General features: G+C 43.7%; 5 non-coding genes across 5 annotated transcripts; all 5 read left to right on the forward strand.

Moving 5' to 3' along the window:
• The first annotated feature begins 162 nt into the window (after positions 1–162).
• On the forward strand, positions 163–353 carry LOC141078590 (U2 spliceosomal RNA). The gene has a single exon (XR_012227979.1). It is a non-coding gene; the product is annotated as a U2 spliceosomal RNA (small nuclear RNA).
• Positions 354–7,486: 7,133 nt separating this feature from the next.
• On the forward strand, positions 7,487–7,672 carry LOC141078667 (U2 spliceosomal RNA). The gene has a single exon (XR_012228050.1). It is a non-coding gene; the product is annotated as a U2 spliceosomal RNA (small nuclear RNA).
• Positions 7,673–9,243: 1,571 nt separating this feature from the next.
• LOC141078591 (U2 spliceosomal RNA) lies at positions 9,244–9,434 on the forward strand. The gene has a single exon (XR_012227980.1). It is a non-coding gene; the product is annotated as a U2 spliceosomal RNA (small nuclear RNA).
• A 1,577-nt stretch (positions 9,435–11,011) lies between these two features.
• Positions 11,012–11,202, forward strand: LOC141078592 (U2 spliceosomal RNA). The gene has a single exon (XR_012227981.1). It is a non-coding gene; the product is annotated as a U2 spliceosomal RNA (small nuclear RNA).
• A 7,133-nt stretch (positions 11,203–18,335) lies between these two features.
• Positions 18,336–18,529, forward strand: LOC141078670 (U2 spliceosomal RNA). Its single transcript, XR_012228053.1, has one exon. It is a non-coding gene; the product is annotated as a U2 spliceosomal RNA (small nuclear RNA).
• The last annotated feature ends 721 nt before the right edge of the window (positions 18,530–19,250 follow it).

A 19,250-nucleotide genomic window follows, 5' to 3' on the forward strand; every position in this document is an offset into this window, starting at 1 on the left:
ATCCTGGGGGAAAAAAAAAAAAAAAAAATCAGCCGCCTGCGCTTTTGTTATGCGCCCAGACTTGGTTTGAATGTCTTCCTCAGGGTGGTGTCTGTGTCATTCTCCACAATGGGTGCCTGTCTTAAGCCCTGTGGCCTTGCAAGCGGCAAACCATTTCTGGTTATCGCTTCTCGGCCTTTTGGCTAAGATCAAGTGTAGTATCTGTTCTTATCAGTTTAATATCTGATACGTCCCCTATCTGGGGACCATATATTAAATGGATTTTTAGAACAGGGAGATGGAAAAAGAGCTTGCTCACTTCACTCCACGTATCAGCCCAGTATGGCAGTTTCTCTGGGAATGGTGCACTCACTCTCTTAAGCGGTTTCCAAAGACAGATTGAATTGAAATCGGGATAAGCAAGTAGTGTTTTCAAAGCATGATTTGAATGCTTTTTTCCAATGTCGCCGCTCTGCAATTAGTTTTTCTTGGTCCAAGTTGCACATTTCCAATTCCTTAGCCTTGATTTAACTTGACCAACTCTTCTACTACTACTACTACTACTACTACTACTACTCTTATTCACCGCTATATGGGAGGCATTGCACTGTATTCAATGTGTCCGTAAAATAACGATCTATCTTGGCCTTTGCTGTTTGGTAGGTATAGGTGTGACAAGCTGCAGTAATGTGTTTGGCTTTGGATAGCTACATTTCTGCACACCCACCTGCTACAAGGCCTGCAGCCCCTTCGCCTCAGAACTTCCCCAGTCTTAATTCAAGCATTCAATTCCTACCACATCCCTCATGCAATGATATGTCGCTTCATTTTTGAAACATTGTCCCCCTCTTGTGGCCTTCCAACTTTGAAATTTACTGTTCAATTTTGAATTAATTCATATATGAATAAAATGGAAAAGCAACGATTTATCTGGCGAGTTATTTGAATGTTCTGCCTACGTCCACCTGTCTGACAGACGGACGGTATTCTAGTGGCTTGTAGCAGCAGCAGCAGCAGCTAGGTGCGCTGCTTGCCTGCAGTAAATAGGATGTGTCCATCCATGGAACACTGTGATAGGAATCATGCCATTCATAGCACACAATGCTTGGATGTGTTCGACCACGTCTCACAATGGGACCACGTGTCACAATGGGCAGCCCACAGTCTGTAGCAGCTGCGCAGTAGTATTCAGCTTCAGTCTGCTGAGTGAGCCTGAGCAGACAGGTGGGCCATGCTCGCCTCCTGGTTACAATATCTGGCACCAGGAGAGTTAGGCCACGTTCACACGCTGCGGATTCCGCTGCGGATTAATCCGCACGGATTTAGCAAAAACCGCAGATAATCCGCAGGTCCAAAGACCTGCGGATTATCTGCGGTTTTGCCTGCGGTTTGGTCCTGCGGATTCACTATCTCCACAATGGTGGAGATAGGAACCCGCAGCGTTTTCCACAGAAAGAATTGACATGCAATTCTTTCTGCGGATTCAAAACCGCAGCAAATCCGCGCGGTTTTTTCCGCAGCGTCGGCACAGCGTTTTTTTTTACCCATTCAAATGAATGGTACTGTACACCGCAGCTAAAACTGCTGCGTGTCTGTAGCGGCCAATCCGCAGCGTGTGCACACAGCCTTAAAGCAAGACCTTTCATTTAGGGAGGGTAGTAGAGGGGGCGGTGTAGGAGCAGTGCTCCTCTGGCCTCTTTCCTAGTACTGAAGCGCGTTTGACCGTGAGGGGAGGGTGGCCTAACAAAAAAGGGGTTGGCCTATGCAAATTAAAAGCGCGTGGAGTGGAATCCTGGGGGAAAAAAAAAAAAAAAAAATCAGCCGCCTGCGCTTTTGTTATGCGCCCAGACTTGGTTTGAATGTCTTCCTCAGGGTGGTGTCTGTGTCATTCTCCACAATGGGTGCCTGTCTTAAGCCCTGTGGCCTTGCAAGCGGCAAACCATTTCTGGTTATCGCTTCTCGGCCTTTTGGCTAAGATCAAGTGTAGATCTTGGCTAGGAGAGTCTGTGTTTTTTGTCCTTCTCAGCACTGCAGCTTTTGCTGCTTTTGCTTTGAGAGGGGACTTTGCAGACACGAGCAGCGATGGTTAGAATTCGCTTTGCTGAGCCTGGGGAAACCCGGGTGAAGCATGGTATCCGGATCGATATAGATGCCGGACATGAAGATGATTTTCCCTTGGGATTTTTTGTGAACAACGTTCTTTTTGGAGTTCTGAAGCTGAGAAAAGAGGAGATTTTGTGTTTGCAGCAGTTCAGATCCAAATTTACTCTTGTTCTTTCTTGTATTTCAGCTTGCAACAATCTCTATGGGACACTGAAGCAGAACGTGGAGAACACTGTGCTGGATGGGCTGACCTTCACCATCCTGTATTCAGATGAGGAGCTGCCTCTCACCCTGATGATGTATAACCCTCATGTGCCTCTGGAGCTGATCTGCATATTTTTGAATAAACATTGCAAGGTATGTAGACCTCCTACCAAGGTCATGAATGAGGTTGGGCTGTGGACAGGAAAGTATAGATTTATGGTAAAGTTCTCAGAAAGCATGGATGAGCCAGGAGGAATTCATTATCCCCCCTGTAACTTTTCCATAGGGAAGGAGAGAGGTTTTCTCTTCTTCCCTAATGCTCCCAGGTTCTGCAGGCACTGCTGGGTGTATGGCCATACACAGGCAGACTGCCCTGCTGGAAGCCAGGTGGTGTGTAGAAAGTGTGGTGAGGTCGGTCATCCTAGTAGCCAGTGCACAAATGAGATTGTGTGTAATCTGTGTGGGGTAGGGGGTCATGCCTTTAAGGACTGTAACCTTAGACCCAGCACATATGCAGGAGCTGCTAGGAGGAATTTTGTAATGCCTGACCCAGATCACCTTGTGGATTTTGTGGAGGAAATGACTGAAGAGGAGAAGGCTGAGAGAAAGCAGCTGGAAGCTGAATATAAGGAGCAGAGAGAGAAGTTTCAGAAAGAGCACAAGGAGAGATTAGAGCAACGTGTCAGAGACAGGATAGTGAATAGGATGCTGGCTGAGGAGAAAAGTGCTGAGTCACTACCTGTGAGAACACACAAGCCTGAAGCCATTCAGAGAGAGATTCCACAGACAGCTAGTGAAGAAAAGGTGGGGGCCCCTGGCAGGAGCAGTGTGTCTGCTGAGGAGAGAAGTGCTGAGTCATTGCCTGTGATTACACACAAGCCTGCAGCCGAGCAGAGAGAAGTTTCCACTGGAAAAAAGGTGGGGGCTGCTAGCAGGAGCGAGGCAAGCTCTGAGAGGAGAGTTCAGGAAGAGGTCACAGACACTGAGGACGCCACCTGGACTACAGTGCAGAGGCAGACCAGGAAGAGCAGACTGAGCTCTGTGCAGAAAGTACATGGAAAGGAAAAAAGGCAGGATTATGCAAAGCAGGAAGCAAAGACTTCTGGGATGAGCAGAAGCACAAGATCTAGTGCAAGAAAGAAGCCCAGCTTTGAAGTGCTGCAGCAGCTGTCTGAAGACCAGGAGAATGTGGATGACAATAAGGAAGAGGTGACAGAAGATATCCCTGACATGACTGTCACATTGCAAGGGGAAGAAGGGGAGTCAGCCAGCCTGTCTAAAACCCCCAAGATGGAATGGAGTGAAGACTCCTCGGAGTCTGAAGATGAAGGTGGTCAGGGTGACTTTGACCAGAGTGAGGAAGAATCTGCAGATGACACAATTGTCAAACTGGTGAAACTGAGCCCCTCATCATCCTGTACCAGCGCTGGTAGCCGCAGCTCCACAAGAAGCTACCCAACAGTCACAGAACCCCAAGGTGTGCGTTTTTTAGGGGAAGACTTGGGGTACACCGTTTGCACATCCGGTGTTACCCCTCAAGACGGGAAAGGCTGAAGACCAGATGGGGCTGTGGTCGTGATCTTCCTAAAAACCTGGAGAGATGGGTTCCCAACCTGCTCAGTTGGCAATATCGTCACTGAACGTGCGACTCATAAAGTCGGCACAAAGGAGGGCCTTTATTTTAGATTATTTGGGAACCCTTAAGGACGATGTTTACTGCATTCAGGAATGCGGAATTTCTGACTCCCTGGATGACAGTGTGTGGCCACATGGCCAATGTATTTGGTCTGGTTCAGTTATTAATAAAAATAGTGGTGTTGGAATTTTAATTGCTAATAAAAGTATTAAAATTGAATGTTATACAGTTATAGAGCCAGGAAGGTGTGTTATGTGTGAGATTACTTGTAGAGGGTGGAGGGTTAAGATTGTGAATGTGTATGCTTCGGTTGATAAAGAAGAGCGATTGGAACTTTTTGAGAAATTGTCTTTTTTTCTGCATGAGAGAATACCTGTTGTTTTTGTTGGTGATTTTAATTGTGTCACTGAAGGTGTGCATGTGGATGTCACTGGGAAAAAGTTGAGGGGTCTGATTGAGGATTTTTCGTTTGTTGATGCTGCAGAGTTTTTCTTGGGAAAACCTCCTCCCGTCACTTACAAAGCTGATAGGGGGGGCATTGAATCGAGAATTGACCGTATTTTGTTGTCAACTAACATTGTCTGTAAGCATTTTCAACAGGAAGATGTTCCTTTTTCTGATCATGTTATTTTGCGTGCGCGTTTGGAAGGTAAGGTGTCTTTTGCGCATGGTCGTGGTGTATGGAAGCTAAATGTACGTCTGTTAGATGATGAACGGATCATGATTGCCTTTAGAAGGATGTATGCGAAGTGGAAACATAGAAAAAAAGATTTTGTGAATGTGTTGGAATGGTGGGACTGGATGAAGAAGGAAATAGGTTTTTTCTTTAAGAAGTGGGGAAGGAAAAAAGGTATATATAATAGAGAAAAATTTAACGAATTGGGTATGAGATTAGAATGGCTGAGAAAACTGAGTATGATTGGAGTTGAGGTGGATGATTTGATGTGTCAGGTCAAGAATGAGATTAAGAAGTTTATGAATGAGAAAGGTAAGGAGATGATATATAGGTCTAAGATTGAGCATTTGGAAAAGAATGAGAAGTGTACTAGGTTTTTCTTTAAAAAAACTTTTGGTAAGAAAGTTGATATGGATGAGGTGATGAATGGGAATGGTGTGTGTGTGTATGGTGAGGATGTGATGAATGTGGTTGAATTGTTTTATAAGGAGTTGTATGGTGCCAAATGGTTGGATGAAGGTTTGATGGCTGAAATGTTGGGTAAATTGGAAGGTCGGCTAACTGAGGATGAGAGTGAGTTGATGGATGATGAAATTGTGTTGGATGAAGTGAAGAAGGTCGTAATGTCTGCAGGTAAGAATAAAACGCCTGGGAAAGATGGGTTGCCTATAGAGCTGTATGTGAAAGAGTGGGATACTATGGGAAATGATTTGTTGGAAGTATGTAAGTATATGTTTGATAACAATGTACTGTGTGAATCAATGAGAGAAGGAGTGGTTGTATTGATTCACAAGAAGGGAGACCGGAAGGACTTGGGAAATTGGAGGCCGATCACCCTTCTGAATGCTGATTATAAGGTTTTCAGTAAGTTGTTAGCAAACAGGATGAGAGATATGATTGGGAAAGTAATTGGTGAGGATCAGGTGTGTGCCATACCTGGAAGAACGATGAATGAAAATTTAGTGTTGTTAAGGGATGTGATTGGTGATTGTTTGGGCCGCAAGCTGAAATGTATGGTTTTTTCTGTGGATTTTGAAAAAGCATTTGATAGGGTGTCGCACATCTTTATGTTTAATGTCTTAGCGAAAATGGGTTTTTCTAGGAATTTTGTGAGTTGTGTGAGAAGCCTGTATTGCAATGTATCAAGTGAAATTTTGGTGAATGGATTTTTGAGTAACAAGGTTAAGGTAACGTCTGGTGTGAGACAAGGGTGTCCTATGTCACCCATTTTATTTATAAGTGTGATTGAGGTTCTTTTGTGTATGATAAGGAGTGACAAGTTTATGAAAGGTGTTTTGATTCCTGGAAGTGGTGGGAAAGATCTGAGAATATTGGGATATATGGATGATGTGGTCATTGTGAGTGAAAATATGGCTGCAATGAATAGGGCAAAGTACTTATTGAATATGTTTTCCAGGGCCTCAGCCTTTAAAATTAATTGGGCTAAATGCTCCTTTAAATGCTTTGGTGATAACAGCATTAAATTGGATGAGGTTAAATGTGAAGATGGAGCTATTAAGGTACTGGGAATTAAATTCAATAACAACTTAAAGGGGAATGAAAGTTGGGACGACTGCGGAAAGAGAATAGCACAAAAATTAAATTTCTGGAAGTTGAGGGAGCTGACATTGACAGGGAAGATTTTGATTATCAAAGCAGTGGTGCTTCCGATTTTGCTTTTTGTTGCCAATGTGTACCCCTCGGCTTCTAGAAAAATTAAAAAAACTGAAAAAATTATTTTTACTTTCCTCTGGGGGAGTCGAATGGAAAAGTTAAAAAGAGAGCATGTGTATAAGATGTGTGTGAATGGTGGTTTAGATTTTCCAAATATTGATTTTTTTCTAGGGGTAAGTTATATCAAAATGCTGGTGATTTGTATGGGTAAGGGGAACAAATGTGCTTGTATGGTAAGATACTCCGCTGGTTGGATGTTTTACAAGTTGAATTGGATCAAAAGAGATGCTACAGTACCTGTTGCTTTCAGGTGCCCGCTGTGGTATGAAAGAGTGGAGAAAGTCATTAGGAAGTACGATCTGATGGATCAGAGTATGATTGACTTTGTAAACAAGAAAAAGATCATTAAAATGGTGAGACATAGAGAGATGGTGTGTAATATTGATGGCTTGAGAGGGGAGGATGTGCCAAATATGTGGAAAAAGTTGGGAACGCAAGGTATGTCCAATAGACAGAAAGATATTGCATGGATGGTTCTGCATGACATACTACCTATAAGGGATGTGCAGAAGAGGAGAGATCTGATTAAGACTGATGTGTGTCCAAGAGATGGATGTGGTTCAAGAGAGATTGTCAGACATATGCTGTGGGATTGTGAATTTGCTTATGATGTGTGGAGAGGAATGAGCACGCTGTGTAATGGATTGGCAGGTGTGACTTTTGTCAATTGGAAGGTTGCAATGTTTGGAATGGGAGCCTGTAATAGCTTGAAAGATAGAGTGTTATGGTTATTGACTGTGTGTGTAATGGAAAGCCTATGGGACGCAAGGAATCTGCTAGTTTTTAAAAGGAAAAAGATGACAGTTAATGAAGTTTTAAAACTGATTTTGTCTCGTATGTATGTCATCTACCTATGGGACAAGAAACGTGGTGCCATCGATGCGGAAGGGGTATGGAAGTTTAAGAAATGGAGATTCCTGGTAAAGTATAGATAAATAGAGGTTTTTGGTAAGGTATTAATAAATGGTTTAACATGTTTTTTTTTCCTTTAGCTTAAATTGTTAATTATGTGTTGTATTGCTTGGTTTCAATTCAATCTTTTTAACCTGAGGTTAAAATTAAAAAACTTTTTATATAAAACGCCATGATATGATGAGAGGTTACATACCGGAAAGAGCTTTAAGTAGCTAACTTGATGGTGGAAATTACAACCGATCTGACATGGTAAAAAAAAAAAAAAAAAAAAATCTGTTCTTATCAGTTTAATATCTGATACGTCCCCTATCTGGGGACCATATATTAAATGGATTTTTAGAACAGGGAGATGGAAAAAGAGCTTGCTCACTTCACTCCACGTATCAGCCCAGTATGGCAGTTTCTCTGGGAATGGTGCACTCACTCTCTTAAGCGGTTTCCAAAGACAGATTGAATTGAAATCGGGATAAGCAAGTAGTGTTTTCAAAGCATGATTTGAATGCTTTTTTCCAATGTCGCCGCTCTGCAATTAGTTTTTCTTGGTCCAAGTTGCACATTTCCAATTCCTTAGCCTTGATTTAACTTGACCAACTCTTCTACTACTACTACTACTACTACTACTCTTATTCACCGCTATATGGGAGGCATTGCACTGTATTCAATGTGTCCGTAAAATAACGATCTATCTTGGCCTTTGCTGTTTGGTAGGTATAGGTGTGACAAGCTGCAGTAATGTGTTTGGCTTTGGATAGCTACATTTCTGCACACCCACCTGCTACAAGGCCTGCAGCCCCTTCGCCTCAGAACTTCCCCAGTCTTAATTCAAGCATTCAATTCCTACCACATCCCTCATGCAATGATATGTCGCTTCATTTTTGAAACATTGTCCCCCTCTTGTGGCCTTCCAACTTTGAAATTTACTGTTCAATTTTGAATTAATTCATATATGAATAAAATGGAAAAGCAACGATTTATCTGGCGAGTTATTTGAATGTTCTGCCTACGTCCACCTGTCTGACAGACGGACGGTATTCTAGTGGCTTGTAGCAGCAGCAGCAGCAGCTAGGTGCGCTGCTTGCCTGCAGTAAATAGGATGTGTCCATCCATGGAACACTGTGATAGGAATCATGCCATTCATAGCACACAATGCTTGGATGTGTTCGACCACGTCTCACAATGGGACCACGTGTCACAATGGGCAGCCCACAGTCTGTAGCAGCTGCGCAGTAGTATTCAGCTTCAGTCTGCTGAGTGAGCCTGAGCAGACAGGTGGGCCATGCTCGCCTCCTGGTTACAATATCTGGCACCAGGAGAGTTAGGCCACGTTCACACGCTGCGGATTCCGCTGCGGATTAATCCGCACGGATTTAGCAAAAACCGCAGATAATCCGCAGGTCCAAAGACCTGCGGATTATCTGCGGTTTTGCCTGCGGTTTGGTCCTGCGGATTCACTATCTCCACAATGGTGGAGATAGGAACCCGCAGCGTTTTCCACAGAAAGAATTGACATGCAATTCTTTCTGCGGATTCAAAACCGCAGCAAATCCGCGCGGTTTTTTCCGCAGCGTCGGCACAGCGTTTTTTTTTACCCATTCAAATGAATGGTACTGTACACCGCAGCTAAAACTGCTGCGTGTCTGTAGCGGCCAATCCGCAGCGTGTGCACACAGCCTTAAAGCAAGACCTTTCATTTAGGGAGGGTAGTAGAGGGGGCGGTGTAGGAGCAGTGCTCCTCTGGCCTCTTTCCTAGTACTGAAGCGCGTTTGACCGTGAGGGGAGGGTGGCCTAACAAAAAAGGGGTTGGCCTATGCAAATTAAAAGCGCGTGGAGTGGAATCCTGGGGGAAAAAAAAAAAAAAAAAATCAGCCGCCTGCGCTTTTGTTATGCGCCCAGACTTGGTTTGAATGTCTTCCTCAGGGTGGTGTCTGTGTCATTCTCCACAATGGGTGCCTGTCTTAAGCCCTGTGGCCTTGCAAGCGGCAAACCATTTCTGGTTATCGCTTCTCGGCCTTTTGGCTAAGATCAAGTGTAGTATCTGTTCTTATCAGTTTAATATCTGATACGTCCCCTATCTGGGGACCATATATTAAATGGATTTTTAGAACAGGGAGATGGAAAAAGAGCTTGCTCACTTCACTCCACGTATCAGCCCAGTATGGCAGTTTCTCTGGGAATGGTGCACTCACTCTCTTAAGCGGTTTCCAAAGACAGATTGAATTGAAATCGGGATAAGCAAGTAGTGTTTTCAAAGCATGATTTGAATGCTTTTTTCCAATGTCGCCGCTCTGCAATTAGTTTTTCTTGGTCCAAGTTGCACATTTCCAATTCCTTAGCCTTGATTTAACTTGACCAACTCTTCTACTACTACTACTACTACTACTACTACTACTCTTATTCACCGCTATATGGGAGGCATTGCACTGTATTCAATGTGTCCGTAAAATAACGATCTATCTTGGCCTTTGCTGTTTGGTAGGTATAGGTGTGACAAGCTGCAGTAATGTGTTTGGCTTTGGATAGCTACATTTCTGCACACCCACCTGCTACAAGGCCTGCAGCCCCTTCGCCTCAGAACTTCCCCAGTCTTAATTCAAGCATTCAATTCCTACCACATCCCTCATGCAATGATATGTCGCTTCATTTTTGAAACATTGTCCCCCTCTTGTGGCCTTCCAACTTTGAAATTTACTGTTCAATTTTGAATTAATTCATATATGAATAAAATGGAAAAGCAACGATTTATCTGGCGAGTTATTTGAATGTTCTGCCTACGTCCACCTGTCTGACAGACGGACGGTATTCTAGTGGCTTGTAGCAGCAGCAGCAGCAGCTAGGTGCGCTGCTTGCCTGCAGTAAATAGGATGTGTCCATCCATGGAACACTGTGATAGGAATCATGCCATTCATAGCACACAATGCTTGGATGTGTTCGACCACGTCTCACAATGGGACCACGTGTCACAATGGGCAGCCCACAGTCTGTAGCAGCTGCGCAGTAGTATTCAGCTTCAGTCTGCTGAGTGAGCCTGAGCAGACAGGTGGGCCATGCTCGCCTCCTGGTTACAATATCTGGCACCAGGAGAGTTAGGCCACGTTCACACGCTGCGGATTCCGCTGCGGATTAATCCGCACGGATTTAGCAAAAACCGCAGATAATCCGCAGGTCCAAAGACCTGCGGATTATCTGCGGTTTTGCCTGCGGTTTGGTCCTGCGGATTCACTATCTCCACAATGGTGGAGATAGGAACCCGCAGCGTTTTCCACAGAAAGAATTGACATGCAATTCTTTCTGCGGATTCAAAACCGCAGCAAATCCGCGCGGTTTTTTCCGCAGCGTCGGCACAGCGTTTTTTTTTACCCATTCAAATGAATGGTACTGTACACCGCAGCTAAAACTGCTGCGTGTCTGTAGCGGCCAATCCGCAGCGTGTGCACACAGCCTTAAAGCAAGACCTTTCATTTAGGGAGGGTAGTAGAGGGGGCGGTGTAGGAGCAGTGCTCCTCTGGCCTCTTTCCTAGTACTGAAGCGCGTTTGACCGTGAGGGGAGGGTGGCCTAACAAAAAAGGGGTTGGCCTATGCAAATTAAAAGCGCGTGGAGTGGAATCCTGGGGGAAAAAAAAAAAAAAAAAATCAGCCGCCTGCGCTTTTGTTATGCGCCCAGACTTGGTTTGAATGTCTTCCTCAGGGTGGTGTCTGTGTCATTCTCCACAATGGGTGCCTGTCTTAAGCCCTGTGGCCTTGCAAGCGGCAAACCATTTCTGGTTATCGCTTCTCGGCCTTTTGGCTAAGATCAAGTGTAGTATCTGTTCTTATCAGTTTAATATCTGATACGTCCCCTATCTGGGGACCATATATTAAATGGATTTTTAGAACAGGGAGATGGAAAAAGAGCTTGCTCACTTCACTCCACGTATCAGCCCAGTATGGCAGTTTCTCTGGGAATGGTGCACTCACTCTCTTAAGCGGTTTCCAAAGACAGATTGAATTGAAATCGGGATAAGCAAGTAGTGTTTTCAAAGCATGATTTGAATGCTTTTTTCCAATGTCGCCGCTCTGCAATTAGTTTTTCTTGGTCCAAGTTGCACATTTCCAATTCCTTAGCCTTGATTTAACTTGACCAACTCTTCTACTACTACTACTACTACTACTACTACTACTCTTATTCACCGCTATATGGGAGGCATTGCACTGTATTCAATGTGTCCGTAAAATAACGATCTATCTTGGCCTTTGCTGTTTGGTAGGTATAGGTGTGACAAGCTGCAGTAATGTGTTTGGCTTTGGATAGCTACATTTCTGCACACCCACCTGCTACAAGGCCTGCAGCCCCTTCGCCTCAGAACTTCCCCAGTCTTAATTCAAGCATTCAATTCCTACCACATCCCTCATGCAATGATATGTCGCTTCATTTTTGAAACATTGTCCCCCTCTTGTGGCCTTCCAACTTTGAAATTTACTGTTCAATTTTGAATTAATTCATATATGAATAAAATGGAAAAGCAACGATTTATCTGGCGAGTTATTTGAATGTTCTGCCTACGTCCACCTGTCTGACAGACGGACGGTATTCTAGTGGCTTGTAGCAGCAGCAGCAGCAGCTAGGTGCGCTGCTTGCCTGCAGTAAATAGGATGTGTCCATCCATGGAACACTGTGATAGGAATCATGCCATTCATAGCACACAATGCTTGGATGTGTTCGACCACGTCTCACAATGGGACCACGTGTCACAATGGGCAGCCCACAGTCTGTAGCAGCTGCGCAGTAGTATTCAGCTTCAGTCTGCTGAGTGAGCCTGAGCAGACAGGTGGGCCATGCTCGCCTCCTGGTTACAATATCTGGCACCAGGAGAGTTAGGCCACGTTCACACGCTGCGGATTCCGCTGCGGATTAATCCGCACGGATTTAGCAAAAACCGCAGATAATCCGCAGGTCCAAAGACCTGCGGATTATCTGCGGTTTTGCCTGCGGTTTGGTCCTGCGGATTCACTATCTCCACAATGGTGGAGATAGGAACCCGCAGCGTTTTCCACAGAAAGAATTGACATGCAATTCTTTCTGCGGATTCAAAACCGCAGCAAATCCGCGCGGTTTTTTCCGCAGCGTCGGCACAGCGTTTTTTTTTACCCATTCAAATGAATGGTACTGTACACCGCAGCTAAAACTGCTGCGTGTCTGTAGCGGCCAATCCGCAGCGTGTGCACACAGCCTTAAAGCAAGACCTTTCATTTAGGGAGGGTAGTAGAGGGGGCGGTGTAGGAGCAGTGCTCCTCTGGCCTCTTTCCTAGTACTGAAGCGCGTTTGACCGTGAGGGGAGGGTGGCCTAACAAAAAAGGGGTTGGCCTATGCAAATTAAAAGCGCGTGGAGTGGAATCCTGGGGGAAAAAAAAAAAAAAAAAATCAGCCGCCTGCGCTTTTGTTATGCGCCCAGACTTGGTTTGAATGTCTTCCTCAGGGTGGTGTCTGTGTCATTCTCCACAATGGGTGCCTGTCTTAAGCCCTGTGGCCTTGCAAGCGGCAAACCATTTCTGGTTATCGCTTCTCGGCCTTTTGGCTAAGATCAAGTGTAGATCTTGGCTAGGAGAGTCTGTGTTTTTTGTCCTTCTCAGCACTGCAGCTTTTGCTGCTTTTGCTTTGAGAGGGGACTTTGCAGACACGAGCAGCGATGGTTAGAATTCGCTTTGCTGAGCCTGGGGAAACCCGGGTAAAGCATGGTATCCGGATCGATATAGATGCCGGACATGAAGATGATTTTCCCTTGGGATTTTTTGTGAACAACGTTCTTTTTGGAGTTCTGAAGCTGAGAAAAGAGGAGATTCTGTGTTTGCAGCAGTTCAGATCCAAATTTACTCTTGTTCTTTCTTGTATTTCAGCTTGCAACAATCTCTATGGGACACTGAAGCAGAACGTGGAGAACACTGTGCTGGATGGGCTGACCTTCACCATCCTGTATTCAGATGAGGAGCTGCCTCTCACCCTGATGATGTATAACCCTCATGTGCCTCTGGAGCTGATCTGCATATTTTTGAATAAACATTGTAAGGTATGTAGACCTCCTACCAAGGTCATGAATGAGGTTGGGCTGTGGACAGGAAAGTATAGATTTATGGTAAAGTTCTCAGAAAGCATGGATGAGCCAGGAGGAATTCATTATCCCCCCTGTAACTTTTCCATAGGGAAGGAGAGAGGTTTTCTCTTCTTCCCTAATGCTCCCAGGTTCTGCAGGCACTGCTGGGTGTATGGCCATACACAGGCAGACTGCCCTGCTGGAAGCCAGGTGGTGTGTAGAAAGTGTGGTGAGGTCGGTCATCCTAGTAGCCAGTGCACAAATGAGATTGTGTGTAACCTGTGTGGGGTAGGGGGTCATGCCTTTAAGGACTGTAACCTTAGACCCAGCACATATGCAGGAGCTGCTAGGAGGAATTTTGTAATGCCTGACCCAGATCACCTTGTGGATTTCGTGGAGGAAATGACTGAAGAGGAGAAGGCTGAGAGAAAGCAGCTGGAAGCTGAATATAAGGAGCAGAGAGAGAAGTTTCAGAAAGAGCACAAGGAGAGATTAGAGCAACGTGTCAGAGACAGGATAGTGAATAGGATTCTGGCTGAGGAGAAAAGTGCTGAGTCACTATCTGTGAGAACACACAAGCCTGAAGCCGTTCAGAGAGAGATTCCACAGACAGCTAGTGAAGAAAAGGTGGGGGCCCCTGGCAGGAGCAGTGTGTCTGCTGAGGAGAGAAGTGCTGAGTCATTGCCTGTGATTACACACAAGCCTGCAGCCGAGCAGAGAGAAGTTTCCACTGAAAAAAAGGTGGGGGCTGCTAGCAGGAGCGAGGCAAGCTCTGAGAGGAGAGTTCAGGAAGAGGTCACAGACACTGACGACGCCACCTGGACTACAGTGCAGAGGCAGACCAGGAAGAGCAGACTGAGCTCTGTGCAGAAAGTACATGGGAAGGAAAAAAGGCAGGACTATGCAAAGCAGGAAGCAAAGACTTCTGGGATGAGCAGAAGCACAAGATCTAGTGCAAGAAAGAAGCCCAGCTTTGAAGTGCTGCAGCAGCTGTCTGAAGACCAGGAGAATGTGGATGACAATAAGGAAGAGGTGACAGAAGATATCCCTGACATGACTGTCACATTGCAAGGGGAAGAAGGGGAGTCAGCCAGCCTGTCTAAAACCCCCAAGATGGAATGGAGTGAAGACTCCTCGGAGTCTGAAGATGAAGGTGGTCAGGGTGACTTTGACCAGAGTGAGGAAGAATCTGCAGATGACACAATTGTCAAACTGGTGAAACTGAGCCCCTCATCATCCTGTACCAGCGCTGGTAGCCGCAGCTCTACAAGAAGCTACCCAACAGTCACAGAACCCCAAGGTGTCCGTTTTTTAGGGGAAGACTTGGGGTACACCGTTTGCACATCCGGTGTTACCCCTCAAGACGGGAAAGGCTGAAGACCAGATGGGGCTGTGGTCGTGATCTTCCTAAAAACCTGGAGAGATGGGTTCCCAACCTGCTCAGTTGGCAATATCGTCACTGAACGTGCGACTCATAAAGTCGGCACAAAGGAGGGCCTTTATTTTAGATTATTTGGGAACCCTTAAGGACGATGTTTACTGCATTCAGGAATGCGGAATTTCTGACTCCCTGGATGACAGTGTGTGGCCACATGGCCAATGTATTTGGTCTGGTTCAGTTATTAATAAAAATAGTGGTATTGGAATTTTAATTGCTAATAAAAGTATTAAAATTGAATGTTATACAGTTATAGAGCCAGGAAGGTGTGTTATGTGTGAGATTACTTGTAGAGGGTGGAGGGTTAAGATTGTGAATGTGTATGCTTCGGTTGATAAAGAAGAGCGATTGGAACTTTTTGAGAAATTGTCTTTTTTTCTGCATGGGAGAATACCTGTTGTTTTTGTTGGTGATTTTAATTGTGTCACTGAAGGTGTGCATGTGGATGTCACTGGGAAAAAGTTGAGGGGTCTGATTGAGGATTTTTCGTTTGTTGATGCTGCAGAGTTTTTCTTGGGAAAACCTCCTCCCGTCACTTACAAAGCTGATAGGGGGGGCATTGAATCGAGAATTGACCGTGTTTTGTTGTCAACTAACATTGTCTGTAAGCATTTTCAACAGGAAGATGTTCCTTTTTCTGATCATGTTATTTTGCGTGCGCGTTTGGAAGGTAAGGTGTCTTTTGCGCATGGTCGTGGTGTATGGAAGCTAAATGTACGTCTGTTAGATGATGAACGGATCATGATTGCCTTTAGAAGGATGTATGCGAAGTGGAAACATAGAAAAAAAGATTTTGTGAATGTGTTGGAATGGTGGGACTGGATGAAGAAGGAAATAGGTTTTTTCTTTAAGAAGTGGGGAAGGAAAAAAGGTATATATAATAGAGAAAAATTTAACGAATTGGGTATGAGATTAGAATGGCTGAGAAAACTGAGTATGATTGGAGTTGAGGTGGATGATTTGATGTGTCAGGTCAAGAATGAGATTAAGAAGTTTATGAATGAGAAAGGTAAGGAGATGATATATAGGTCTAAGATTGAGCATTTGGAAAAGAATGAGAAGTGTACTAGGTTTTTCTTTAAAAAAACTTTTGGTAAGAAAGTTGATATGGATGAGGTGATGAATGGGAATGGTGTGTGTGTGTATGGTGAGGATGTGATGAATGTGGTTGAATTGTTTTATAAGGAGTTGTATGGTGCCAAATGGTTGGATGAAGGTTTGATGGCTGAAATGTTGGGTAAATTGGAAGGTCGGCTAACTGAGGATGAGAGTGAGTTGATGGATGATGAAATTGTGTTGGATGAAGTGAAGAAGGTCGTAATGTCTGCAGGTAAGAATAAAACGCCTGGGAAAGATGGGTTGCCTATAGAGCTGTATGTGAAAGAGTGGGATACTATGGGAAATGATTTGTTGGAAGTATGTAAGTATATGTTTGATAACAATGTACTGTGTGAATCAATGAGAGAAGGAGTGGTTGTATTGATTCACAAGAAGGGAGACCGGAAGGACTTGGGAAATTGGAGGCCGATCACCCTTCTGAATGCTGATTATAAGGTTTTCAGTAAGTTGTTAGCAAACAGGATGAGAGATATGATTGGGAAAGTAATTGGTGAGGATCAGGTGTGTGCCATACCTGGAAGAACGATGAATGAAAATTTAGTGTTGTTAAGGGATGTGATTGGTGACTGTTTGGGCCGCAAGCTGAAATGTATGGTTTTTTCTGTGGATTTTGAAAAAGCATTTGATAGGGTGTCGCACATCTTTATGTTTAATGTCTTAGCGAAAATGGGTTTTTCTAGGAATTTTGTGAGTTGTGTGAGAAGCCTGTATTGCAATGTATCAAGTGAAATTTTGGTGAATGGATTTTTGAGTAACAAGGTTAAGGTAACGTCTGGTGTGAGACAAGGGTGTCCTATGTCACCCATTTTATTTATAAGTGTGATTGAGGTTCTTTTGTGTATGATAAGGAGTGACAAGTTTATGAAAGGTGTTTTGATTCCTGGAAGTGGTGGGAAAGATCTGAGAATATTGGGATATATGGATGATGTGGTCATTGTGAGTGAAAATATGGCTGCAATGAATAGGGCAAAGTACTTATTGAATATGTTTTCCAGGGCCTCAGCCTTTAAAATTAATTGGGCTAAATGCTCCTTTAAATGCTTTGGTGATAACAGCATTAAATTGGATGAGGTTAAATGTGAAGATGGAGCTATTAAGGTACTGGGAATTAAATTCAATAACAACTTAAAGGGGAATGAAAGTTGGGACGACTGCGGAAAGAGAATAGCACAAAAATTAAATTTCTGGAAGTTGAGGGAGCTGACATTGACAGGGAAGATTTTGATTATCAAAGCAGTGGTGCTTCCGATTTTGCTTTTTGTTGCCAATGTGTACCCCTCGGCTTCTAGAAAAATTAAAAAAACTGAAAAAATTATTTTTACTTTCCTCTGGGGGAGTCGAATGGAAAAGTTAAAAAGAGAGCATGTGTATAAGATGTGTGTGAATGGTGGTTTAGATTTTCCAAATATTGATTTTTTTCTAGGGGTAAGTTATATCAAAATGCTGGTGATTTGTATGGGTAAGGGGAACAAATGTGCTTGTATGGTAAGATACTCCGCTGGTTGGATGTTTTACAAGTTGAATTGGATCAAAAGAGATGCTACAGTACCTGTTGCTTTCAGGTGCCCGCTGTGGTATGAAAGAGTGGAGAAAGTCATTAGGAAGTACGATCTGATGGATCAGAGTATGATTGACTTTGTAAACAAGAAAAAGATCATTAAAATGGTGAGACATAGAGAGATGGTGTGTAATATTGATGGCTTGAGAGGGGAGGATGTGCCAAATATGTGGAAAAAGTTGGGAACGCAAGGTATGTCCAATAGACAGAAAGATATTGCATGGATGGTTCTGCATGACATACTACCTATAAGGGATGTGCAGAAGAGGAGAGATCTGATTAAGACTGATGTGTGTCCAAGAGATGGATGTGGTTCAAGAGAGATTGTCAGACATATGCTGTGGGATTGTGAATTTGCTTATGATGTGTGGAGAGGAATGAGCACGCTGTGTAATGGATTGGCAGGTGTGACTTTTGTCAATTGGAAGGTTGCAATGTTTGGAATGGGAGCCTGTAATAGCTTGAAAGATAGAGTGTTATGGTTATTGACTGTGTGTGTAATGGAAAGCCTATGGGACGCAAGGAATCTGCTAGTTTTTAAAAGGAAAAAGATGACAGTTAATGAAGTTTTAAAACTGATTTTGTCTCGTATGTATGTCATCTACCTATGGGACAAGAAACGTGGTGCCATCGATGCGGAAGGGGTATGGAAGTTTAAGAAATGGAGATTCCTGGTAAAGTATAGATAAATAGAGGTTTTTGGTAAGGTATTAATAAATGGTTTAACATGTTTTTTTTTCCTTTAGCTTAAATTGTTAATTATGTGTTGTATTGCTTGGTTTCAATTCAATCTTTTTAACCTGAGGTTAAAATTAAAAAACTTTTTATATAAAACGCCATGATATGATGAGAGGTTACATACCGGAAAGAGCTTTAAGTAGCTAACTTGATGGTGGAAATTACAACCGATCTGACATGGTAAAAAAAAAAAAAAAAAAAAAAAAAAAAATCTGTTCTTATCAGTTTAATATCTGATACGTCCCCTATCTGGGGACCATATATTAAATGGATTTTTAGAACAGGGAGATGGAAAAAGAGCTTGCTCACTTCACTCCACGTATCAGCCCAGTATGGCAGTTTCTCTGGGAATGGTGCACTCACTCTCTTAAGCGGTTTCCAAAGACAGATTGAATTGAAATCGGGATAAGCAAGTAGTGTTTTCAAAGCATGATTTGAATGCTTTTTTCCAATGTCGCCGCTCTGCAATTAGTTTTTCTTGGTCCAAGTTGCACATTTCCAATTCCTTAGCCTTGATTTAACTTGACCAACTCTTCTACTACTACTACTACTACTACTACTACTACTCTTATTCACCGCTATATGGGAGGCATTGCACTGTATTCAATGTGTCCGTAAAATAACGATCTATCTTGGCCTTTGCTGTTTGGTAGGTATAGGTGTGACAAGCTGCAGTAATGTGTTTGGCTTTGGATAGCTACATTTCTGCACACCCACCTGCTACAAGGCCTGCAGCCCCTTCGCCTCAGAACTTCCCCAGTCTTAATTCAAGCATTCAATTCCTACCACATCCCTCATGCAATGATATGTCGCTTCATTTTTGAAACATTGTCCCCCTCTTGTGGCCTTCCAACTTTGAAATTTACTGTTCAATTTTGAATTAATTCATATATGAATAAAATGGAAAAGCAACGATTTATCTGGCGAGTTATTTGAATGTTCTGCCTACGTCCACCTGTCTGACAGACGGACGGTATTCTAGTGGCTTGTAGCAGCAGCAGCAGCAGCTAGGTGCGCTGCTTGCCTGCAGTAAATAGGATGTGTCCATCCATGGAACACTGTGATAGGAATCATGCCATTCATAG

Source organism: Dendrobates tinctorius, unplaced genomic scaffold (assembly GCF_039654945.1).
Source record: "Dendrobates tinctorius isolate UK_male_01 unplaced genomic scaffold, ASM3965494v1 ptg000584l, whole genome shotgun sequence".
NCBI classification, from domain to species: Eukaryota; Metazoa; Chordata; class Amphibia; order Anura; family Dendrobatidae; genus Dendrobates; species Dendrobates tinctorius.